The sequence below is a fragment of the Lonchura striata genome, chromosome W, assembly GCF_050655825.1.
Source record: "Lonchura striata isolate lonStrDom1 chromosome W, ASM5065582v1, whole genome shotgun sequence".
Lineage (NCBI taxonomy): Eukaryota > Metazoa > Chordata > Aves > Passeriformes > Estrildidae > Lonchura > Lonchura striata.
In genome coordinates, this window is record NC_140743.1 from 1,091,884 (window position 1) to 1,115,566 (window position 23,683).

The 23,683-nt window shown below is 46.8% G+C and overlaps 1 pseudogene; it reads left to right on the plus strand.

Annotated features, from left to right (window-relative positions):
* Positions 1-9,433: 9,433 nt before the first annotated feature.
* On the plus strand, positions 9,434-12,243 carry LOC146762968 (syncytin-A-like; annotated as a pseudogene).
* Positions 12,244-23,683: the final 11,440 nt, after the last annotated feature.

Genomic DNA, 23,683 nt, shown 5'->3' on the forward strand with positions numbered 1-23,683 from the left:
GCCTCTGGCGACGACTGCTCGCAAATGTAAGGGACAGATACCTTTGTAAAGAAGACCTCCAGGTTCACCAAGGAAAATGGAACACCATGGAACAAGGTATCCGATGCCTGAGGGAATTGGTTGTGTTGGAGATAATTTTCTCAGAAGACGAGAGATTTCCTAAGAGTCCAGATTGTGTCCAGTGCACATCAAAAATGTGGTTGAGATTTGCACAGCTTGGACCAGAGATGTACTCTCGTTACCTGGCAACACTGCAGTGGAGAGAAGGCGAGGACAGGGTGGGCGTCTTAGCCAATAAATTAAGAATTTATGAGGATACTGTCACCACCCCATTTCGTACCCATGTCTCGTCTGTGGAAACAAGGTTGGCTGAGCAAGTCTGGGACTTGATTGAAGAAAGTAATCAGAAACTAAAAAAGGAACTTAAGGAAGAAGTCTACCATATTTCACCAGACCCAACAAGAGTCTCTGCCATTAGGAGCCGGTGTTGCCAAGTCAAGGAGAGAGGATACACTCCATGAGGAAACCTCTGTTTTTTTCTTCAGGAGCATGGAGAAGACATGAGGAAATGGGATGGAAAGCCCACCTCCTCCTTAGCAGCCCGAGTACGTGAACTAAAAAGAACACCTAACACAAAAAGCTCATCTAGAGTCAATGCTGCTCCAGTCTCTCACACACAGAATTCCAGACAATATGGGAATGATGATATAACTGATCCTCTTGAAGGAACCTCAAGAACCTATTTACAGGAAGAGAGCAACGTGTACCTGAAATAAGAGATTTTCCAGAGATCACTTGAGCTAACAAAATGAATGTATCAAAAATGAATGTATCAAAATGAATGTATCATGTTTGTAGAATCATGTGTTGAATTTTAAGAAACCTCTGCCATGGCGCAAAAGACATAGAAAAAAGAAATTCTTTAAAGCTTCTTGCAAAAAGACAAATACCAGAGAAGACCAGGAATGCAAAGAACTCAGATAAGGAGGCCCCTCTGTCAAGGATGATGGACTTATCCAGATAACAGAGCGGAAGACCAAAAGCGCATGCGCAGAGGAGAAGAGTTCAAAAGTTCAATGCAGAAGAAGACTATGGTTTCAGCCTCAAAAGGCCATCAGAGACCCCCGGAAAGACCACCACAAAAAACCACGCATGCCCAGAAGGGCGTGGACCTATTTAGCATGAGAGGCGAAGACAGGCGGGGCCAGGGGTTGAATATGCATAGAAAAGTTGTGTAATGTATTGCATATGGAACACCTTTGTGAATAAAATTGTGGGACAAACTCCAGCTCGGGGCACAAGATTTTGGAGAGCTATCTCACTTGTGCCAGGCACTGTCATACATACCCACTTCATAACTACATTGAGTTGTGGAGTCTATTTATTTATTCTGCATACCGCTTCATTTGGCGACCACGAAGGGACTTCTCTGCTCATCTGTGGGTCCAGTTGAGGGCAGAGACCCTCAGGCACCGAGGGGCACTTCCCCGGAGGGACTCTGTGCCTCGGCTGTACACTACGGAGAGCAGACTACGGCCCATCGATAAGCAGACCAAAAGCGGTATGTATTCTTTTCTTTTGTTAAGGAAAGGCACTGATAAGTCGCATTAAGACGTTTTTGCGCGCAGGTTTGCCAAAGGGGCTTGCAAGCAGATCGGCGGAAGAGAGGTTCTTCCCCGACGCTGATTGTGCAGCTCGGGGAGGGAGAGAGGTTCTCCCCCGACGCTGATTGTGCAGCTGGGGGGGGGGGGGAAGGTTTCCCCGTGGTCGATAGAGCGGCTTGGGGAAAGGGAGAAATCCCAGTTTCAGTGTGGTGTGTTTGTTACGTCCGGACGTGCGTGCTTGCATACATGTGGGTGTCTGTGTGAGTTTAAGAGTGTGAGACGTGGCGGTGCTAAGATACCTGAACGCGGCGCGACGTGGCGATATTGAAAGCGCGGGGGTGAGGCGTGGCAGTGCTAAGATACCTGAACGCGGCGCGGCGTTGCGATATTGAAAGCGCGGGGGTGAGGCAGCTCTCAGTCAGCACTATCTGATAGGACAGGTGGGCACATCTGCTTGAGAAGCAGCGTGCATGCAGGGCAAGGGCTGTCTCTGGTGAGCGAGAGGGCAGCTCAGAGCTAACAGAAGTGCTCTAAGCCTGGTTTGGCCAATAGCGCAGTGGGCGTGCACAAGCCGCGGTTTGTAAGATCGCTTTAAACACGGCTAGCTACTAGCGCAGCTAGTACAAGTTAGGACTTGCAATCACCACTTACAAGCATCACTGGTTCCTAAGAGTTTGTTATGCGGTGATACTGCCGTTCAGGATCAAGAGCATCTGCTGCTGATTTCTAACTACAAAAAAAAAAAAAAAAAAAAAATTCCCAGTAGTCTGGATTAAACTCGTAGGAATTTGTAATTTGTGCGGGAAGGGGCAAACAACAAGTTATATACGTGATTAAAATAAGTTAAAGAGACATAATGGGAGCAAAGCAAAGTAAAGAAGTATCCAAGGCCAGTCCATTAGGATGCATCTTAGCTCACTGGAAAGAAATAGCAGGCAAAGGGGGTGTGGAAAATAAAGAGTTTAATCAAATATTGCTCCCATTGGTGGCCACTCTATCGCCTAGAGGAGGGGGCCAGATGGCCTCCTACAGGTACATTAAAATATAATACCTTGTTACAGATAATGCTATTTTTACAAAGGGAAGGGAAATGGGAGGAAGTTTCTTATTGTGATATGTTTTTCTCCCTCCGGAATAACCCTGATTGGCAAAGGGACTGTGGCATCAGAGCCCCCTCTGATCCCCTCGTTCTAGCTCTTGAAAAAGAAAACAGAGGCAAAATGAGGAAACTTCAACGGTGCTGCTCAGCCTGTAGTATAGGACAGAGGTGCACCAGGATAGATAAAGTTTATCGCACAGCACTAGAAGAACAAGAACAAGATCCAAGCGATCTATTTAGTCCTCACTTAGGAAGGCAAGAAGGAAGGGGTGAGAACTTAGGAGAGGCATCAGCACCACCTGCACCACCTGCAACACCTACACTACACACACCACCTGCATCACCTGTATCACCTGCACCACCTATACCACATACACCACCTGTTCCACCTACCCCTTCTCTTCCTTCAGAAAGAACACACGCTCCAACCCCCATAAGCAGCCCAGTTGCATCTCGAACCAGAGGACAAATATTGCAAGCTCCTTTACGAGAAACAATAACATTGGAGGGAGAAAAGGTACTAGTTAAGGTACCATTATCCACCCTTGATTTAGAAGCATGGGAAAGGGTCGCAGGAGATTACCGAAATGACCCAGTCAACACTGCTAAACGTTTACGATACATTATGAAGCAACACAACCCAGACTGGGGTGACATTCAATTGTTATTAGATGCATTCACTGAAACAGAAAAGCAGTTAGTTCTAAAAACAGCAGGAGATCTGGTAGCAGATCACTTTAGGCAACAACAAGTCGATCTAAGAGAACATTTTCCACTTCAAGACCCGGGCTGGAACCCAAACCAACCAGAAGAGAGACAAAAGCTAAAGAAATATCAAGACTGGGTGGTATTGGGAGTGGAAAGAGCAATGCCTAAAACCATAAATTGGTCAGCTCTATATGCTATTAAACAGGGACCCTCAGAATCCCCCACAGAGTTCCTAGACCATTTGAGAAATGCAATGCGGCGCTATACACCACTAGACCCTGCATCTGAGGTGGGGATACAACAACTAGTTAATCTATTTTTGGGGCAGTCCACAGGGGATATTAGGCGCAAACTCCAAAAGGTTCGAGAAGAAAATGCCTGGAATTTAGAAACTCTACTGGAAGAAGCTTGGAGGGTGTTTAGCAACAGGGAAGAAGGATATAAGTGAGGGATGAAAAATTTAGTAGCAATAGTACAGAAGGAGCAGAGAGGAAAACATGGAAGCAGGCAGGGGCCATCCAGGCAAGCCCCCCCCCCCCCCCCCCGGTTGGGCAGAAATCAATGTGCAAACTGTCGGAAACAGGGCCATTGGAAGAGGGACTGTCCAGAATGGAAACAAAATGGACAAGGGAATCAAAGGGGGGAAGTAGTGGCCCATGTGCAAGAAAAATAAGGGGGACCGGAGGAGACCAACCCAGCAGGCCCTCTGGTTGTAAATCTGAAGCTGGGGGAAATGGAGAAAAAAGTAAAATTCCTAATTGACACTGGGGTAACATACTCAGTTCTAAATACAGCTTTGATGCCCATAAGAGATGATTATGCTATAGTTACGGGTGCGACTGGCCAAACTGAAAAGGCATTTTTCTTCAAGCCACTCAAATACAAACTGAGAAAGCAGTGGGGAATCCACAAATTCCTATATATGCCCAACTCCCCTGAGTCACTTTTGGGCAGAGATTTGCTAGCACAATTACAAGCAACCATTGCATTTAAAAATGGGGAGATGACCCTGGAGGTAAACGATCAAAAATATGTAGAAATATTAAGTTTAATATTAACCACTAATGAAGTCACGAGAGAAACTGAAATTGATAAAGAGGTAACGGATCAGGTATTCCCTGGGGTGTGGGCCTCTGATGTACCAGGGAGAGCAAAAAATGCTTCCCCTATACAGATCCGGCTAAAAGAAGGAAAGCAACCGGTCAGAGTTAAACAGTATCCCTTGAAGAGGGAGGATAGGGAAGGGATTAGCCCAGCAACTGAGAACTTTTTGCGTCTAGGATTATTAAAGGAATGTCAGTCTGATTTTAATACCCCTATCCTACCAGTTTGCAAACCTGATGGGTCATACCGGTTAGTACAAGATCTGCGAGCTGTGAACAAGGTAACTGAAGATCTGTATCCTGTGGTGGCCAATCCCTACATGTTATTAACTTGCTTAACACCCGAATTAACTTCGTTTACCGTTTTAGATTTAAAAGATGCCTTCTTTTGCCTTCCTATCCATGAAGCCAGTCAGAAAATTTTTGCATTTGAATGGGAAAGCCCCAAAAGTGGGCGAAGGACCCAACTTACGTGGACGAGACTCCCACAAGGATACAAAAACTCACCCACTCTGTTTGGAGAGCAACTTGCAAAGGAATTAGAGACCTGGAAAGCCCCTCCCAAAGAAGGGAAGCTGCTACAGTACGTAGATGACATCCTGATAGCCACACGAACGAAGGAAGCATGCGTGGCCTGGACGGTAAGCCTCTTGAACTTTCTGGGGCTCCAAGGGTACCGGGTATCAAAGAAAAAGGCCCAAGTAGTCAAACAGAAAGTAAGTTATCTGGGTTACGAAGTCAGTGCTGGACAACGTAGCCTGGGCCAAAGCCGGAAGGAAGCAATATGTCAAACCCCAAAACCTCAAACTCTAAAGGAATTATGAACTTTCCTGGGGGTGACAGGGTGGTGCAGATTATGGATCTATAATTATGGACTGTTTGTGAAGCCCTTATATGAACTAATTGCAACCGAAAGCAGGGACATCCAATGGACAAAGGAAGCTACGCAGGCTTTCAACCAACTGAAAAAAGCCCTCATGTCAGCTCCAGCTCTGGGATTGCCAGACGTGAGTAAGCCTTTCCTTTTGTTCTCCCATGAGAAGCAAGGGATTGCCTTGGGAATATTAGCACAGGACCTCGGCCCATACCGGAGAGCAGTTGCTTATTTCTCTAAGCAATTAGATACAGCCGCTAAAGGGTGGCCTGGGTTCCTCAGGGCTGTGGCAGCAGTCATCATGAACATCCAAGAAGCACGTAAATTCACCCTGGGCCAGAAAATGACTGTGCTAGTGTCCCACACAGTGTCTGCAGTACTGGAGGTGAAAGGCGGGCACTGGCTTTCCCCACAACGATTCCTGAAATACCAAGCTATTATGGTAGAGCAAGATGATGTAGAGATAGTGGTGACTAACATTGTCAATCCAGCCTCCTTCCTCAGTGGAAACCAAGGAGAACCAGTAGAACACGACTGCCTAGAGACCATTGAGGCCACCTATTCCAGCCGCCCTGACCTGAAGGACACCCCTCTTGAGAATGCGCCGGGTACGCAGTAACTACCTGCAAAGAGGTAATAGAATCTGGACCCCTGCCAACGAATACCTCTGCACAAAAGGCTGAGATAGTCGCTCTAACTCGGGCCTTAGAATTGGCAAAAGTGAAAGAGATAAATATATATACGGACTCAAAGTATGCATTTGGAGTAGTGCACGCTCATGGAGCCATCTGGAAAGAGAGAGGACTGCTGAACTCTCAAAGGAACAACATTAAACATGCATCTGAAATACTGAGACTTCTGGAAGCAGTTCAGTTGCCAGAGAAAGTAGCGATTATGCACATTAAAGCACATCAGAGGATAAACTCAGAATTAGAAGAAGGAAACGAGCTGGCGGATAGGAAAGCAAAAGAAGCAGCAAAAATTGAAATAATAAATGAGGCAGCCCTGATTCCAGATGGGCAAATTTCCCTTGAAGGTAAGCCAAAATACAATAAATTGGACACAAAATTGATTCAAGAGCAAAAAGGGGATTATAACCCAGAGGGATGGGCCACCACAGAAGGAAAGTTAGTCATACCCTCCTATTTATTATGGTCCCTAGTAAGGGAGGAGCACCGGAAAACACATTGGGGAATTGATTCTCTGTATAAATATCTAAATGAAAGAATCATAGCCAGACATTTACGAGCCACTATCACTCAAGTGACTTTACAATGTGACCTCTGCCTCCAGACAAACCCCAAGAATATTCCCAAACCAAAACTTGGCCAGATTGGGAAAGGCCAGGGGCCGGGGCAACAGTGGCAGATTGATTTCACGGAATTGCCAAGAAAAGGGGGGTATTAGTTTCTACTGGTCTTAACAGATACCTTTTCAGGATGGCCAGAAGCATTCCCCACCAGGACTTCTAAAGCTTGGGAAGTAACTAAGGTATTGGTACAAGAAATCATACCACGATTCAGGGTCCCGGCTACAATCTCCTCAGATAAAGGACCACATTTTATTGCAAAATTAGTACAACAGATGAGCCAATACTTGGGCATAGACTGAGAACTTCACACCCCATATAACCCACAATCAAGTGGTCAAGTAGAGAAAATGAATAATTTGATCAAACAACAAATTGTTCTATTGGGACAGGAGGCTAATTTGCCGTGGCCTCAATCCCTCCCATTAACACTACTGCAGATTCGAACCAAACCCAGGACCAAAGAAAAACTGAGTCCCTTTGAATTGCTTTATGGGAGACCATATGGGGTACAGAAGGGAACGTCTGCCCAGGACATACCACTAACCTCCTATATGATCGCTCTAAATAAACAACTTAGAGCAATCGAGAAATATGTGGCCGGAACTCGGGGTGCAGGGCTGGACGCACCGGTACATGACGTACAACCTGGAGACTATGTATATGTTAAGTCTCTTACAGAGAAAGCCCTGGAACCACAGTGGGAGGGACCATACCAGGTACTCCTTACTACCTTCACTGCAATCAAGATTAAAGAACAAAACACGTGGATTCACCACAGCCGGGTTAAGAAAGCTCCGGAAGACACTTGGAAGATAACACCGGGTGATGGTGAACTGAAACTAAAATTTACTCGGACAAAATGAATGTATCATGGAGGGTGGGGACTCTTGCTGAAATGTTGTTTACAATCATAGCTGTATTCCAACAATTAGAAGGTAAACCTAGTCAGAACAACGCTAAATGGCTTTGGTCCCAAGCCTTTAATCAATACACGGGATCCATGGGGAAGTCTTCCGATTTAAAAGGTTTAAATCTAACAACTCTGGTCATGCACAGTAACCAAATATATACACAACAAAAGTGGCAAAAACAGAAGTTGTGGTCACTTCAAGGGACCATAGGAGAGGTAATTGAAATAGGGTGTCGGATGATTAATGGGACTACCCACAATAAAGTAACCCAAATCAGTGTGAATAAGCGCCAGAAGATCTGCAATCATCCAAGTGAATTAGACTGTTGGTACAAATTCAAATTAAGACAAGCTGTTGATGTGGTTTGCCTCTGGGCCCGTGACACTATTGGGCTGTCTTTCAAATTTACAATAAGTGCTATAGCCAAACCTACTACAACCTGCTCCAGCACTCAAGCGCAAACCCAAAATATACCATTCAATCTTGAATCCAGAGTTTATGAAATTGGGCCATATGTTATAAGGAATACGGGTCAACAGAAACTGTTATTTAACCCAGAATGGTCCCTTAAACGTGTTGAACTGTTAATGCAAGCTAATATCTCGACAGTTCAGCCAGCCTGCTCCCCTTTCCTAAGGTCATCCTTCGAAGGATGGACAAAGTGGCTACGAAAACAAGTACACCTCCGAGATAGAATGCAAAGGGATTTAACTGGGATATTAGGGACCGGGTTGGGAGTTTTGAATGGGATTGACTCCGAAATATTAATGAATAAATTAGCTATAGCGACTAGCGATGTAACAAAATTAAAACAGCCTTTACAGTCATCTCTATTAGCACTAGGAAATAGTCAGTGGCAAGTCTCAAAAGTGCTGCCAAAATGGAGAGACTTTGAAGATCAAGACCATAGCTTACTGGTAGATGCATTAGAAGGAGCACAAGAGAACATATCTTTAGCCCTTAGCTGTATACAAGCGCAATTATGGATACAGTCAACAGCTGCTTTAATCATAAGGGAAGGGAGTGAAGGGGTGTTTCCAGCTGAAATACAAAAAGTTGTCTGGGACAGTGCTACCGACTTTGAGAGAGACCTCCAGTCTTGGTGGACCATGGTAAATCTTACATATGATCCCACCACTAACACTGCTACTGCCTTTGTGCTCACTATTCGTAATGCCACGGTTCATACTATTCACCCCATTGTTTCTCTAGGGTTGAGTCATGAAAAGTCAGTACTATACCCCTCAGAACACAGGGCATGGGCCTGGAAAAACCAAGGGAAATGGCAAACCATTAACCTAGAGCCTTTCATTGCTCAAGAACAGCAGGGATTCATCTGTGAGAGTAATCTGATTAGTGCTCAAGACGTACGCCTTGACACTGATCAAGGCATTTGCCACTTTGAAATTCACCCAGACATAAATGGAGTAAATGGATTGCCCTCATCACTCAGCGCGCCCATATTGGAAATCCGAATCGTCCTGGGATTCTGGAAATTATAACAAACTGGCCTGAGGGGGAGACTTTTAGATTGTCTTCTGAAGAAGAGGAGCAAGTGGCACGTGCCGAGGAGGCCCCACCATATAATGAGCTACCGGAAACTGAAAGACAATATGCCCTTTTTACGGATGGTTCCTGCCGAATCATAGGCACTAGCTGGAAATGGAAAGCTGCAGTGTGGAGCCCCACATGACAAGTGGTACAAGCTACTGAAGGACAAGGTGGATCGAGTCAGCTTGCAGAGCTTAAAGCCATCCAGCTGGCTTTGGATATTGCTGAATGAAAGAAGTGGCCAAGGCTCTATCTCTACACCGACTCATGGATGGTAGCTAATACTCTGTGGGGATGGCTGAGTCGCTGGAAAAAGGCCAACTGGCAGCGCAGAGGGAAACTCATCTGGGCCGCCGAGATCTGGCAGGACGTTGCCACCCAAATAGAGAAGCTGACCGTGAAGATTCGACACGTGGATGCACACATACCCAAGAGTCGGGCTACTGAGGAGCATCACAACAACGAACAGGTAGACTGAGCTGCCAAGGTGAAAATATCACAAGTAGACTTAGATTGGCAGCATAAGGGAGAATTACTCCTAGTTTGTTTGGGCCCATGATGCTTCTAGTCATCAGGGGAGAGATGCAACATACCGATGGGCCCGTGACCGAGGGGTGGACCTTACTATGGACAACATCTTACAGGTCATGCACGACTGCGAGACCTGCGCTGCAATCAAACAGGCCAAGCGTATGAAGCCTCTCTGGTACGGTGGGCGATGGTTGAAATGCAGATATGGGGAAGCCTGGCAAATTGACTATATCACACTTCCCCAAACCCGCCAAGGCAAGCGCTATGTACTGACCATGGTGGATGCAACCACAGGATGGTTGGAAACCTACCCTGTGCCTCATGCCAGTGCCCGGAACACCATCTTAGGCCTAGAAAAGCAGATCATGTGGAGAAACGGCACCCCTGAGAGAATTGAGTCAGACAATGGAACCCATTTCAAGAACAGCCTTATCAACACCTGGGCCAAAGAACATGGGATTGAGTGGATATATCATATCCCCTATCATGCACCAGCTGCCGGGAAAGTTGAACGATGCAATGGACTGCTTAAGACCACCCTAAAGGCACTCGGTGGGAGAATCTTCAGGAATTGGGAATTGAACTATGCAAAAGCTACCTGGATGGTCAACACCAGGGGGTCCATCAATAGAGATGGTCCTGCCCAATCTGAACGCTTGTACACAGTAGATGGAGATAAAGTCCCTGTGGTACATATGAAAGGTATTTTAGGAAAGACTGTTTGGATTCATCCCACCCCAGGCAAAGACAAACCCATCCGTGGGATTGTTTTTGCTCAAGGACCCGGTTATACTTGTTGGGTAGTGCAGAAGGCTGGGGAAACCCGTTGTGTACCACAGGGAAACTTAGTCTTAAGTGAGAACTATGTGTAAGGTTTCATAATGATGCAGATGGAAATAGGAAAAGGGGTGGATAATGTCCAAGAGTGAAGCATGAAGATGTTTCCTATTACCATCTGAGTAGCAGTTGTTTCTGGGCAGTTTTCCTTATCTCCTGTTAATAGGCCCATCAATGTCTTGCCACATGACTCAGAAATAACACTCTCCAAGAACCAATTCTGTTTAACAGGTGATTAAGGACACACCTCGTGACTCAGAATAACATCAGCCCATTGTGAGATGCTCCACCCAGGGGGAGGAGCTAGGCATTCCCACCTGGATAAATCCGGGGATTTCTAGACAGAGAGGCAGCCTTTCCACAGGTTTCCGAGAAGACACAGCAACCACATCTGCCATTCCAAGAGGACTGCAGCCACTCCAATTTGGACTGCTACTAGCATGCTGGCCAGAGGGGTGTCAGGTTGTATTCTGACTTTGTCAGTGGTCTTCCTTTTGTATCATTGCATGTATTTTTGTCTTTTTCCCTTTTCCCAATAAATTGTATTTCTGACTTGGAGTTTCTCACTGGTTTTGCTTTCAAACCAGAACACCACCCTGTCCAATCCTTTTTGTATTTGTTTGATTGGAGTTCCACTGGTTTCAATAGCAGAGTTCAAAGCTTGGACTCTGGCCAGAATAAATCCAAAAAGTGTTCTGGGAGCACAAGCTGTTGCAGTTATGCAAAATCTTTTGTTTATTAATGTCAAACCCCAAGAATTTGATCTTTTAGGTTCTGTCCCAGGAAATTACTGTTTGATATTTGGACCTTATGCTACAAAACCAACAAAAGAAGGAAAACAGCCAACAGATGACAACATTTGTTTGTCTCCCAGATCTCCATTGTATTATAACAACACAATCTATGATACCACCAAAAACTGCCCCAAGAAAACTGTCACCAGGAATTTTCCTCATTTGTGGGGATCGAGCCTGGTCTGCAGTGCCCCAAAAAGCTATGGGAGGCCCATGTTACATTGGTAAATTGACACTGTGTGCTCCCACCATTCGTCAGGTTCTTGGATTGCCTCAGAATTTCCAACAAGCCAAATGGAGTGTTCTCCAGTTAGACCCCAATTGTATAGATCAAGTATCATTGTGGGGGTGCACATCTGTAATGCTAGCCTCAATTTTCTCCCCAGGAGTTGCTTCAGCGCAGGCTCTCACACAATTGAAAACCCTGGCCTGCTAGACAGGAAAGCAAATTAATCTGACATCTAAAATGTTAAGTGAGCTTGCTACCAATGTAGATAGCACCCGTCATGCAGTTCTTCAAAACAGAGCTGCCATTGACTTCCTCCTTTTAGCACAAGGACATGGGTGTGAAGAATTTGAAGGCATGTTTTGCATGAATTTATCTGACCATTCTCAATCAATTTACAAGCAGTTAAGGCTACTGAAAGACAACATGAAGAAACTTGTCGTGGTAGACACTCCGTTGGCAAATTGGCTCAATTCTTTAGGTTTTTCTGGTTGGGTCAAAGATTTAGTTCATATTGGTATTGTATTTTTTCTTATTATTATAATCATTCTAGTTCTTATACCTTATTTATTACATTGCATGCAGAAAATTACTAACCGTGCATTTAAGTCAATCTGAGTAGCTCAAAAAGAAAAAGAGGGAATTGTTGTAGTATTTCTGAGAGAGAGAGGACATGATTTGTATTTGGAGTAAGGATTTGAGCTACCCTCTGACTGGGCCTCAGATAAGCGGCCTTGGTGGGGCCTGTGAAGCCTTTTGTGTAGTAAGAAACTAGTTGTTGCACAGTTAGAAATTAATTTAAGGTAACCACAGTGTTAATAGGCTTTCTGGGTGTGAATTAGTGTAGAACTGCAGCATGAAACTGTGAAACTATTGCCACCTTGAGACAGGGACAAACAATGTTTGCTGACCAATGATAGTGTGCTCATAACTTGTAAACTATGATGAAGTGTATATAAACTGTCATCTTTTAGACAATAAACGGAGAACGCAGCTTTAACCATATTGGCTTGATCTGCATTTGTCCAGTCCAGCTCCCCTCATATTATAAGATGGCCCTAGCTTCTGAGACCAGTTTCAGAATGGGGCATAGTCCGAATGTTTAATAAGGTCAAGGGGAGGCATCTTACCCATGACATCTTGGTTTACAGCATTAATCTTGCTAATTGAGTTTTTAGTGTTTGATTCATTTTTTTGACCTGGCCAGAGCTCTGGGGATGCCATGGAGTGTGGTATTCCCATCAGATTCCCAGAGCACTAGCTAGTTGTTTGATAACCTTTGATGTGAAATGCGTTCCTTGGTCCAAGTCTATGTAGCTTACTAACCCATATTGAGATATGATATCTTCCAATAGAAATCTCGATAGTGTTTGGGCTGTAGCCCGGGAGCTTGGGTAAGCTTCCACCCATTGGGTTAATTTATCTACCATGACCAGTAAAAACTTGTACCTCCCCACCATTGGTAAATTGGTGAAATCCACCTGGATTCTCTCAAAAGGCCAATAGGCTGCTGGGCGGCTTCCCAGAGCTATTTGTTGAGAGTTTGTACAATTTACCTTTTGGCATATTCTATATCCCTGCCCTTCCTGTCTTGCTAATTCATAGATGCCTTTGCAACCTAAAAATCTCAGGAATTGTTTGGCGAGTGCCTGGGCCCCCCAGTGTGTTTGTTGGTGTAACCTTCCCAAAATTTTCCTTGTGTATTCCTTTCATAATAATTCTCTCCCATCTGGTAACTTTCACTTACCTTCCTCCCGACGACCCTTGATCTTCTGGTAACTTTCCACCTCCTTTGGAGAGGGAATGGGGGGAAAGCTCCTGGGTCTTCTCTTCCTCAACCTCCGGTGTCCTTACCTTCAGTAATGTGGCATTTTTTGCCTCCTTGTCTGCTAAGTTTTTCCCCCAGATCCTAAACTGCAACTCAGTTTGGTGTCCTTTTACATGGATGACAGCAATAGCCTCCAGTCCCCTGATTGCCTTTAGAATATTTTTAATTGTTTCCTCATGTATTAGTCCTTTACTGTGGGAGGGATCACGCTCCAGCACGGTGTGGGTGGAGGGAGGCAGAGATCTCTGAAGCTTGCTCTTGGGGAAAGAGGTTTATTGGGGGACCAGGAAGGACCGAGCCTCGTGCTCTCAGGCGTAGCACGTGGCCGGGCTTAAGAGGACGGGGGAGGGGAGAGACAAACGGAGGGTTTAGGAGGGGAGGGAAAGGTTCTAAGAGAGGGGGAGAGGTCCAAGAGGGGGAAGGAGTTCCAAGAGGGGGAGAGGTTCCAAGAGGCCGCATGGCCCCTCGGAGCCCCCTTATCCCCTTCCTCGAGTTCTTCTTCCAAATCAAGTCTTATCTTGGTTTGTAATTCCACCGCATCAGCACAATTGTGAGAAGGGGCCCCGGTGGCTTCCCCAAACAAAAACTGCGTTGGGTTTTGGGCTGAGGTGGTTCTCAATTCTAGGTCATGGGAGTGAATCAGGATAGCCTCATACTTTAGGAGCCTAGCGTCTGTCAGCCATTTGTCTGCCTTTTATTGTAAGATGTTCCTTACATTGTTGGGGGTGTAGACTGCTAAAGAAGCCCCAAAGCTTACCTTTTTGACTTCTTCTACCAATAATGCTACCGCCACAATTGCTTGTAAGCAAGTGGGCCACCCCCTGCTGACAGGATTGAGGAGTTTTGATAATATCCAACAGGCTTTTTGGTCTGTGTCCAGTCCTGAGTCAGAACTCCATGGGCAGTGTGATTACTTACATCCATTAATAAATGGAAGGGCCTTTTTACATTGGGGATACTCAGCACCAGAGCTGTCATAAGGGTTTCTTTTAGCTCCTTAAAGCCTTCCTCCTCTTGGTTAGTCCATTTGAGCCTATCTGTGGTAAGTTTTTCATAAAGAAATCTTACCTTTTCACTGTAACCTTCAATCCATTGTCTGCAATAGCCCAAAAGTCCTAGTAATTGTCTGATCTCTCTCTTTGTCCGTGGGGGAGGCAATGTGATTATCCCCAACACCCAGTCCGGGTCAAATTTCTTCTTCCCCTTTGCCAACCAATGCCCAAAGTACTTCACTTCAGGCTCTGTGAACTGTAATTTGGATTTTGAAACCTTTAAACCACTTTTTCCAAAGAAGTTTAATGGGGCTATAGTTCCTGCCCTTACATCCTCCTCATTAGGACCAGCCACAAATAGATCATCTACATATTGCAACAATTTTGTCGCCGGAACTGGCACAAACTCACTTAATAATTTCTCAAGGGCTTGGCCAAAAATATTCAGTGACTCCACAAACCCTTGAGGGAGTGAGGTCCACCTTAATTGTTGTTTTCTTTGTGCCTTCGGGTCTTCCCACTTGAAGGCAAAATAGTCCCGACTTTCCTCAGCTAGAGGACAAGTCCAAAAGGCATCCTTTAGGTCAATTACACTATACCAAGTGTCTTTGGGAGATATGTTATTCAATAGAGTATAAGGATTAGAGACCATGGGGAACAGGGTTTTGGTTCGCTGATTTACAGCCCTTAAATCCTGTTCCAATTTGTAACTGCCATCAGGTTTTTGTACTGCCAATATAAGTGTGTTATGTCTGGACATGCAGGGTTTTAGTGTACCCTTCTTTAATAAATCCTCAATTATTGGTTTCAGTCCCCTTCTCCCTTGTAAAGGAATGGGGTACTGTTTGATCCTTATGGGATCTTCTGGTCTCTCAATTTTTATATGTATTGGTTTCATGTCCAATTTCCCGGCCTCCCCTGGAGTGTGCCAGACCCTGAGATTGATCCTTTCCTCATCCTCAGTGGTTAATTTATACAGACTTACCATTAGCCGTGAATCCCTTGCAATTACACTTATTCCTAGTACCACCATCAAATCTCTTCCCAGTAAGTTATAATCTGCTTCCTCTACCAATAAAATATTTCCCAAGCAAATTTTATTATCAGATTCAATTTCCACATCCTTTAAAATGGGAACTTGGAAGGGTTCCCCCTTTGCTCCAATTGCCATTGAATCCTTACTCTTTGAACACCCAGGAAGCAGCCGCTGAACCGTAGTCCTCTCAGCTCCTGAATCAACTAGAAAGACCAACTCCTGTTTTTGGGGTTCGACTTTTAATTTTATCAAGGGCTCTCCAGATGTTCTGGACCCCAAATTATAGGGCCCCTAACACCTCTATTCCTCCTAGAAAATCATTTAATCTTTCATCCTCCTTTACAATCCCTCTTGAGGTGCCCCTTTTGTTTGCAGTAAAAGCACTTGGGGGTACTTACCTGTTTGTCCTTCTTCTGTGAGGGTCCTAGCTTTCCTTGGGGCTTCCGAGCTTGAGTTTGTTTTCCCGTCTTTTGAGCTTGTTCCTGTTTGTGGGCTTCCCTAACTGCTGCCACCAACACCCTTGCCTGTGTCTTTTGTTTCTCCTCATCCCTCCTCATGTACACCCTTTGAGCCTCCCTTAACAACTCCTGCAAACTTTTCTCTTGCCAATTGTCCTGGGTTGTAAGATAAGCTTGTATTCCATTTGCCATCTGTTGAAGGCAAACCGGTTGGACAGGTTTTTGTTATCTCTCTCAGAGACAATGGTTTGCCCCGTAGAGGCAATGGTTTGTTTATACACTATTGACTGACTCACTGCCGGGCTGGTAAATGTAACACCATCCCATTGTGAGGGGTCCCACCCAGAGGGGGAAGCCAAGCACTCTATTATTTTTTAAAAGGGGTAGCTTTTGGGGAGAGAGGCAGCTCACTCTCTCTTCGCGAGATTCCCAGAGAAGCAGCTCTCTTCGGCGGCACTCGCAGCGAAGCTGCCGGAGCGCGCTGAGGCGACGGCGGCGGAGCTCAGAGGCAACCCCGGCGCAGAGGAAGACCGGCCCCACTGCCACCAGATCTTCAGAGGAAAACTATACCCTTCTAAAGATCACCACTGCAGCTGCAATTCATCGACTACTGCAAGGGGAGCAATTGTCCCAGCGGGACTGCTGCTGGCACACCGAATTCTCAGGTTCTGGACTTTTTCGCTGGTTTTGTTTGTACCGATTGCATTTGCCTTTTTAAATTGTTGTCTAGTTTTCTCCTAGTAAAGAATTGTTACTCCCATTCCCATATCTTTGCCTGAGAGCCTTTTGATTTAAAACTCCTAGTAATTCAGAGGGAGGGGGTTTACCTTCTCCATTGCACAGGAGGCTTTAGCCCTCCTTCACAGACTCCTGTCTTGAACCTAGACAGATTTTGGCGCCCAATGTGGGGCTCGAGGGCATTGAGAGGGAAAAAGGATTAACAGTTCTTAAGTAATTTGGTTTTTTGTTGCGTGTAAAAACATCTTCAGCATCACCATGTGGTCTAGTTTACCTTCGTTTGGGTGGCACGTGATCGTAGCTATACTTTTCCCATTTGCAGACCCTTATCTAAAAATGGGTCCTATAACTAAGTCTACGGTGTCTGTTATCAAGTTTGGCTTCTGGGTTAATTGGGTGAGGATTTCATGGATCTTTAATTTCCTCTGGAAGGCAGGTACATGGATTCATAGCTATCACACGTTAACTGTATGTTTTTGGGGTTACTTTAATAACGGTACCTACTGCGAGGAAATAGCACCTGGGCAAACTTTCTCGCAAACTTTTAACCATCTTTTTGGGTCTGCTCCACCAGTTCTCAAAGGGTTAAGATCCTTTCTAAGTGCTAATGATACCATACAATGGGTGGTGTTGCTGATAGTCCTGTTATATTTAGCATTCAGAGATAAGGGAAGATTAACCTGGATAACTACCCTCACACCTACACCACAGACTCGAGATGCTGCTGCTCCAGAGCCTGACCCTGCCCCACAGCCGACCTCAGAAATGAACCGGCCAGATTGGGTGAGGGTTCTGGTTAAGGAGATACGAGAGATGCTGAAGGAGTGCATTTCCCCAGCTGGTGAGAAACCGGCCCTTTGCCTTGAGGAGGGACAGTCTAATAGTACAACTGTGGAACCCACAAATGTTACAACTGTCCAGGTTCCAGCTGAACCACAAAGGCAGTCACGGTCAGCAGCAGTGGCCCCGGTAGAAACAAGGAAGTCTAAGGTGAAAGCAGAGCACCCTGCAGATAGGGACAGGAATGGAGGAACCTCACAACCCACAGGGGAGCCAGAGATTGCTATCATCACCGAGCCCCTGACGTACGAAAGTCTTCGTAATCTGCATAAAGACATTGTGCGACGAGGGCGTGAGGCTTATGCTACCTGGCTACTCCGGGTTTGGGATCTTATGGGTACAGGCGTGCAGCTGGACGGTGGTGAGGCAAGGAACTTGGGACCCTTGACCCAGGACTCGGGTATAAATCAGACTTTTGTAAGGGAACCAGGATCCCTTTCTCTCTGGGAGCGGCTCTTAATGAGTGTCAGGGAGAGGTTTGTCCACAGAGAGAGAATGCAAAAGCACCATCATAGAATGCGCTGGAAGACCCTCGAGGAAGGGATCCAACAGCTGAGGTAAGTGGCAGTATTGGAGGTACTCTTTGGGAGGGATGGACGACACAATAATGACCCTGACAAGGTCAGGTGTACGGGACAAATGCTGTGGAGTCTGGCAAATCTTGGGCCATCTCAATACACCACCTTCATTGCAACAATCAATGCTGACGCCCACCGGGAGACAATAGGTTCTGTTGCCAACAAACTTAGGAATTATGAGAGTATGATTAATGGCCCAATGCAGGCTCATATCTCAGCCGTGATTAAGGAGTTTAAAGAGGAGATGAGGGAGGAGATAAGGAAGGTTAATACAGCACCCGTGAGAGTCACAGGCCCCAGAATCAGCGCCCAACAATCCCCAGCTAGAGAGAGAGGGTACACCCCAAGGGCTAATCTGTGGTTCTTCCTGCGTGACCATGGGGAATACATGGGGAGGTGGGATGGGAAACCCACTTCTGTCCTGGCAGCACGGGTCCGTCAACTTAAGGAGGGAAACTCTAACCGGGGGAGTTCCACCAAAGTGAAGGTAGCCTCAACCTCCCGTGACCAAGCTTGTGGGTACGATCTGTCAGACCCCCTTGAAGGGACCTCTAGTATGTATGCCCAGGAAAGGAATGATAACCAGTGTTAGAGGGGCCCTGTCTCTAGCCAGGGAGAGGCACGGGAAAACCGGATCTTCTGGACAGTGTGGATCCGATGGCCTGGCACATCAGAGCCACAAAAATATGATGCTTTAGTTGATACTGGTGCACAGTGTACTCTGATACCATCGGGACATGTGGGGGCAGAGCCTGTTTCCATTGCTGGTGTGACAGGGGGATCACAACAATTGACTCTGGTGGAAGCCGAGGTGAGCCTGACTGGGAAGGAGTGGAAGAAACATCCTATAGTGACTGGCCCAGATGCTCCGTGTATCCTAGGCATAGACTTCCTCCGGAACGGATATTACAAAGACCCAAAGGGACTCAGGTGGGCTTTTGGAATAGCCGCTGTAGAGGCAGAAGACATTAAGCAATTGAACACCTTGCCTGGACTGTCAGAAAACCCCTCTGCAGTAGGACTCCTAAGGGTGGAAGAACAACGCGTGCCAATTGCGACCTCGACAGTGCACCGCCGGCAGTATCGGACGGATCGAGATGCCGTGATCCCCATCCACAAAATGATTCGGGAGCTGGAGAGCCAAGGGGTGGTCAGCAAAACCCACTCACCCTTCAACAGCCCCATCTGGCCTGTGCGCAAATCTGACAAAGAATGGAGATTGACTGTGGACTATCGTGGCTTAAATGAAGTGACTCCACCGCTGAGCGCTGCTGTACCGGATATGCTGGAACTCCAGTACGAGCTGGAGTCCAAGGCAGCAAAGTGGTATGCCACCATTGATATTGCTAATGCATTTTTCTCCATTCCTCTGGCAGCAGAATGCAGGCCTCAGTTTGCTTTCACTTGGAGGGGCGTGCAGTACACCTGGAACCGACTGCCCCAGGGGTGGAAACACAGCCCCACCATCTGCCATGGACTGATCCAGGCTGCACTAGAAAAGGGTGAGGCTCCAGAACACCTGCAATACATTGATGACATCATTGTGTGGGGGAGCACAGCGGCAGAAGTGTTTGAGAAAGGTGAGAGGATCATCCAGATACTACTAGAAGCTGGCTTTGCCGTCAAGAAGAGCAAAGTCAAGGGACCTGCCTGAGAGATCCAGTTCCTGGGAGTGAAATGGCAAGATGGACGGTGCCAGATTCCCACTGAGGTCATCAACAAGATCACAGCTATGTCCCTACCAACCAGCAAAAAGGAAACACAAGCTTTCCTGGGTGCCATAGGTTTCTGGAGAATGCACATTCCTGAGTATAGCCAGATTGTGAGCCTTCTTTATCTGGTTACCCGAAAGAAGAATGATTTCCACTGGGGCCCTGAGCAGCAACAAGCCTTCACCCAGATCAAGCAGGAGATCGCTCATGCTGTAGCCCTTGGCCCAGTCAGGACGGGACCAGAGGTCAAGAATGTGCTCTACTCTGCAGCCGGGAACCATGGGTTGTCCTGGAGCCTTTGGCAGAAAGTGCCTGGGGAGACTCGAGGCCGACCACTGGGATTCTGGAGCCGAAGTTACAGAGGGTCTGAAGCCAACTACACTCCCACAGAGAAGGAAATCTTGGCTGCCTTTGAAGGAGTTCAAGCCGCCTCAGAGGTAATTGGCACAGAAACACAACTCCTCCTGGCACCCCGACTACCAGTGCTGGAGTGGATGTTTAAAGGAAAGGTTCCTACTACCCACCATGCCACTGATGCCACATGGAGCAAATGGATTGCCCTCATCACTCAACGTGCCCGTATTGGAAACCTGAATCGCCCTGGGATTTTGGAGATAATTACGAACTGGCCAGAAGGTGAAAACTTTGGTCTCACTGATGATGGGGAGCAGGTACAAGTGGCAAGGGCCGAAGAAGCTTCACCATACAACCAACTACCAGCAGAGGAGACCTGCTACGCTCTTTTCACTGACGGTTCCTGTCGCATTGTAGGGATGAACCGGAAGTGGAAAGCAGCCGTATGGAGCCCCACACGCCAAGTTGCACAAGCTACCGAAGGAGAAGGTGGATCGAGCCAACTCGCCGAACTCAAGGCTGTTCAGCTGGCTCTGGACATTGCTGAAAGGGAGAAGTGGCCAAAGCTCTACCTTTATACTGATTCGTGGATGGTAGCCAATGCTCTGTGGGGCTGGCTGGGAAGGTGGAGGAAGGCCAACTGGCAACGTAGAGGAAAGCAAATCTGGGCTGCTGATATATGGAAAGACATTGCCTCTCGGGTGGAAAAGCTGACGGTGAAAGTCCGTCATGTAGATGCCCATGTCCCCAAAAGTCAGGCTAATGAGGAGCACCGAAACAACGAGCAGGTAGATCAGGCAGCAAAAATAGAGGTGTCAAAGATAGACTTAGATTGGCACCATAAGGGGGAGTTGTTCCTGGCTCGATGGGCTCATGATGCCTCAGGTCATCAGGGCAGAGATGCCACCTACAAGTGGGCACGAGACCGAGGGGTGGATCTAACCATGGACAGTGTTTCTCAGGTTATCCATGACTGTGAGACGTGTGCTGCCATCAAACAGGCCAAGAGAGTGAAGCCCCTATGGTATGGTGGGCGGTGGTCCAAGTACAAGTATGGGGAGGCCTGGCAGATTGACTACATCACACTGCCCCAGACACGCCAAGGCAAGCGCTACGTGCTGACCATGGTGGAAGCCACCACTGGATGGCTGGAGACTTTCCCTGTACCTCATGCCACTGCCCGGAACACCATCTTAGGCTTGGAAAAGCAAATCCTGTGGAGACACGGCACCCCTGAGAGAATTGAGTCTGACAACGGTACCCATTTCAAGAACAGCCTTATCAACACCTGGGCCAGAGAACATGGTATCGAATGGATATATCATATTCCCTATCATGCTCCAGCTGCCGGCAAAGTTGAACGGTGCAACGGACTCCTTAAGACTACCCTGAAGGCACTTGGTGGGGGAACATTTAGAAACTGGGAAATTAACCTGGCAAAAGCAACCTGGATGGTCAACACCCGGGGGTCTGTCAATCGAGCTGGCCCTGCTCAGTCAGAACCCTTACACGCAGTAGATGGAGATAAGGTCCCTGTAGTACATATGAAAGGTATTTTAGGGAAAACTGTTTGGATTAATCCCACCTCAGGCAAAGACCAACCCATTCGTGGGATTGTCTTTGCTCAAGGACCTGGTTACACTTGGTGGGTAATGCAGAAAGATGGGGAGACCCGCTGTGTACCACAGGGAAACTTGGTCTTAAGAGAGAACTGGGTGTAAGATTTCATGGTGTGCAGATGGAAATAGAATAAGGGGTGGATAATGTCCTGGGTTGTAAGATAAGCTTGTATTCCATTTGCCATCTGTTGAAGGCAAACCGGTTGGACAGGTTTTTGTTATCTCTCTCAGAGACAATGGTTTGCCCCGTAGAGGCAATGGTTTGTTTATACACTATTGACTGACTCACTGCCGGGCTGGTAAATGTAACACCATCCCATTGTGAGGGGTCCCACCCAGAGGGGGAAGCCAAGCACTCTATTATTTTTTAAAAGGGGTAGCTTTTGGGGAGAGAGGCAGCTCGCTCTCTCTTCGCAGGATTCCCAGAGAAGCAGCTCTCTTCGGTGGCACTCGCAGCGAAGCTGCCGGAGCGCACTGAGGCGACAGCGGCGGAGCTCAGAGGCAACCCCGGCGCAGAGGAAGACCGGCCCCACTGCCACCAGATCTTCAGAGGAAAACTATACCCTTCTAAAGATCACCACTGCAGCTGCAATTCATCGACTACTGCAAGGGGAGCAATTGTCCCAGCGGGACTGCTGCTGGCACCCCGAATTCTCAGGTTCTGGACTTTTTCGCTGGTTTTGTTTGTACCGATTGCATTTGCCTTTTTAAATTGTTGTCTAGTTTTCTCCTAGTAAAGAATTGTTACTCCCATTCCCATATCTTTGCCTGAGAGCCTTTTGATTTAAAACTCCTAGTAATTCAGAGGGAGGGGGTTTACCTTCTCCATTGCACAGGAGGCTTTAGCCCTCCTTCACAGACTCCTGTCTCGAACCTAGACACCAATTTTCTGTGTTCTCCAATTTCCTTTGAATGTTTTCCCATGATTTTGCCACAAATTGAGTTTTTAACAAAATTCCCCCCACAGGAGAGTCAGGGTCTGTTCTGGAGTACATTTGGAGGCTCTTCCTGATTCTTTCAAACCATTCAGTGGGGGTCTCATCCTTCCCTTGGCATTCTCCTAATGCCTTGCTAATATTTTGCCCCTTTGATACCTCTCCATGAATACCTTGTATTACCATATTCCTTAATCCAATCATTTTTGCTTGGTCTGCTTCCGCCTGGGCATCCCACGAGGGTCATTGTTCGGGCCACTTCTCCGCCCCACTCCCTCCCTGGGGGTTTCCGAATTCCCAGTCTTTTATGGCCGCCTGCCTGATCATATCTCGTTCCTCCACATTAAACAAAGACCTTAATATAGCCATGATATTGTCATATGAATAAATGCTGTTCCCCAAAAATTTGTCCAATCTCTTCGCCACCCCTAAAGGATCATCCATTAACTTTCCCATCTCTGTAGGGGACGCTGGGCTCCAGGACGGCTTAGATGAATGGAGACGAGAGATTTCTGAAGGCTGCTCTTAGAATATAAGGTTTATTAGGGATGGTGAAAGGTCTTGCTCGGAGCTGCCAGATGCAGCATGTGGCAAGGCCTGAGGGGATGGGGGAGGGGAGAGACAAGGGGTAGAGAGGATGCTCTAGGAGAGGGTGGAAGTTCTAAGAGGGGGGAAGATCTAAGAGAGGGGAAGTTCCAAGACAGGGGAAGTTCCAAGAGAGGGTGTCTGGCCCCTCGGAGACCCCTTATCAGGGGGCTTCAAGGTGGGCTGGAACAAGACTTTGGGCCAATGGGGTTACAGACACTTGATGCTTCAGGGGAGGGTTACAGGTGTGGGATGAACCATACATTTTGGGGGTTGAGATGGAACAGTCCATTTGGCTTTTGGACTTATCTGTAGGTAAGGGTATTGTCCAGCCAGTAGGGGGATTGTTTTTATCCTGGCTGTACTATTGTGAATCTTCTGCCAGGCAACTATATTTATCCATCCTTCCCAACACATCTCCTTTTTGAAAGCTCTTAGATCCCCCCATGTTAATAGGG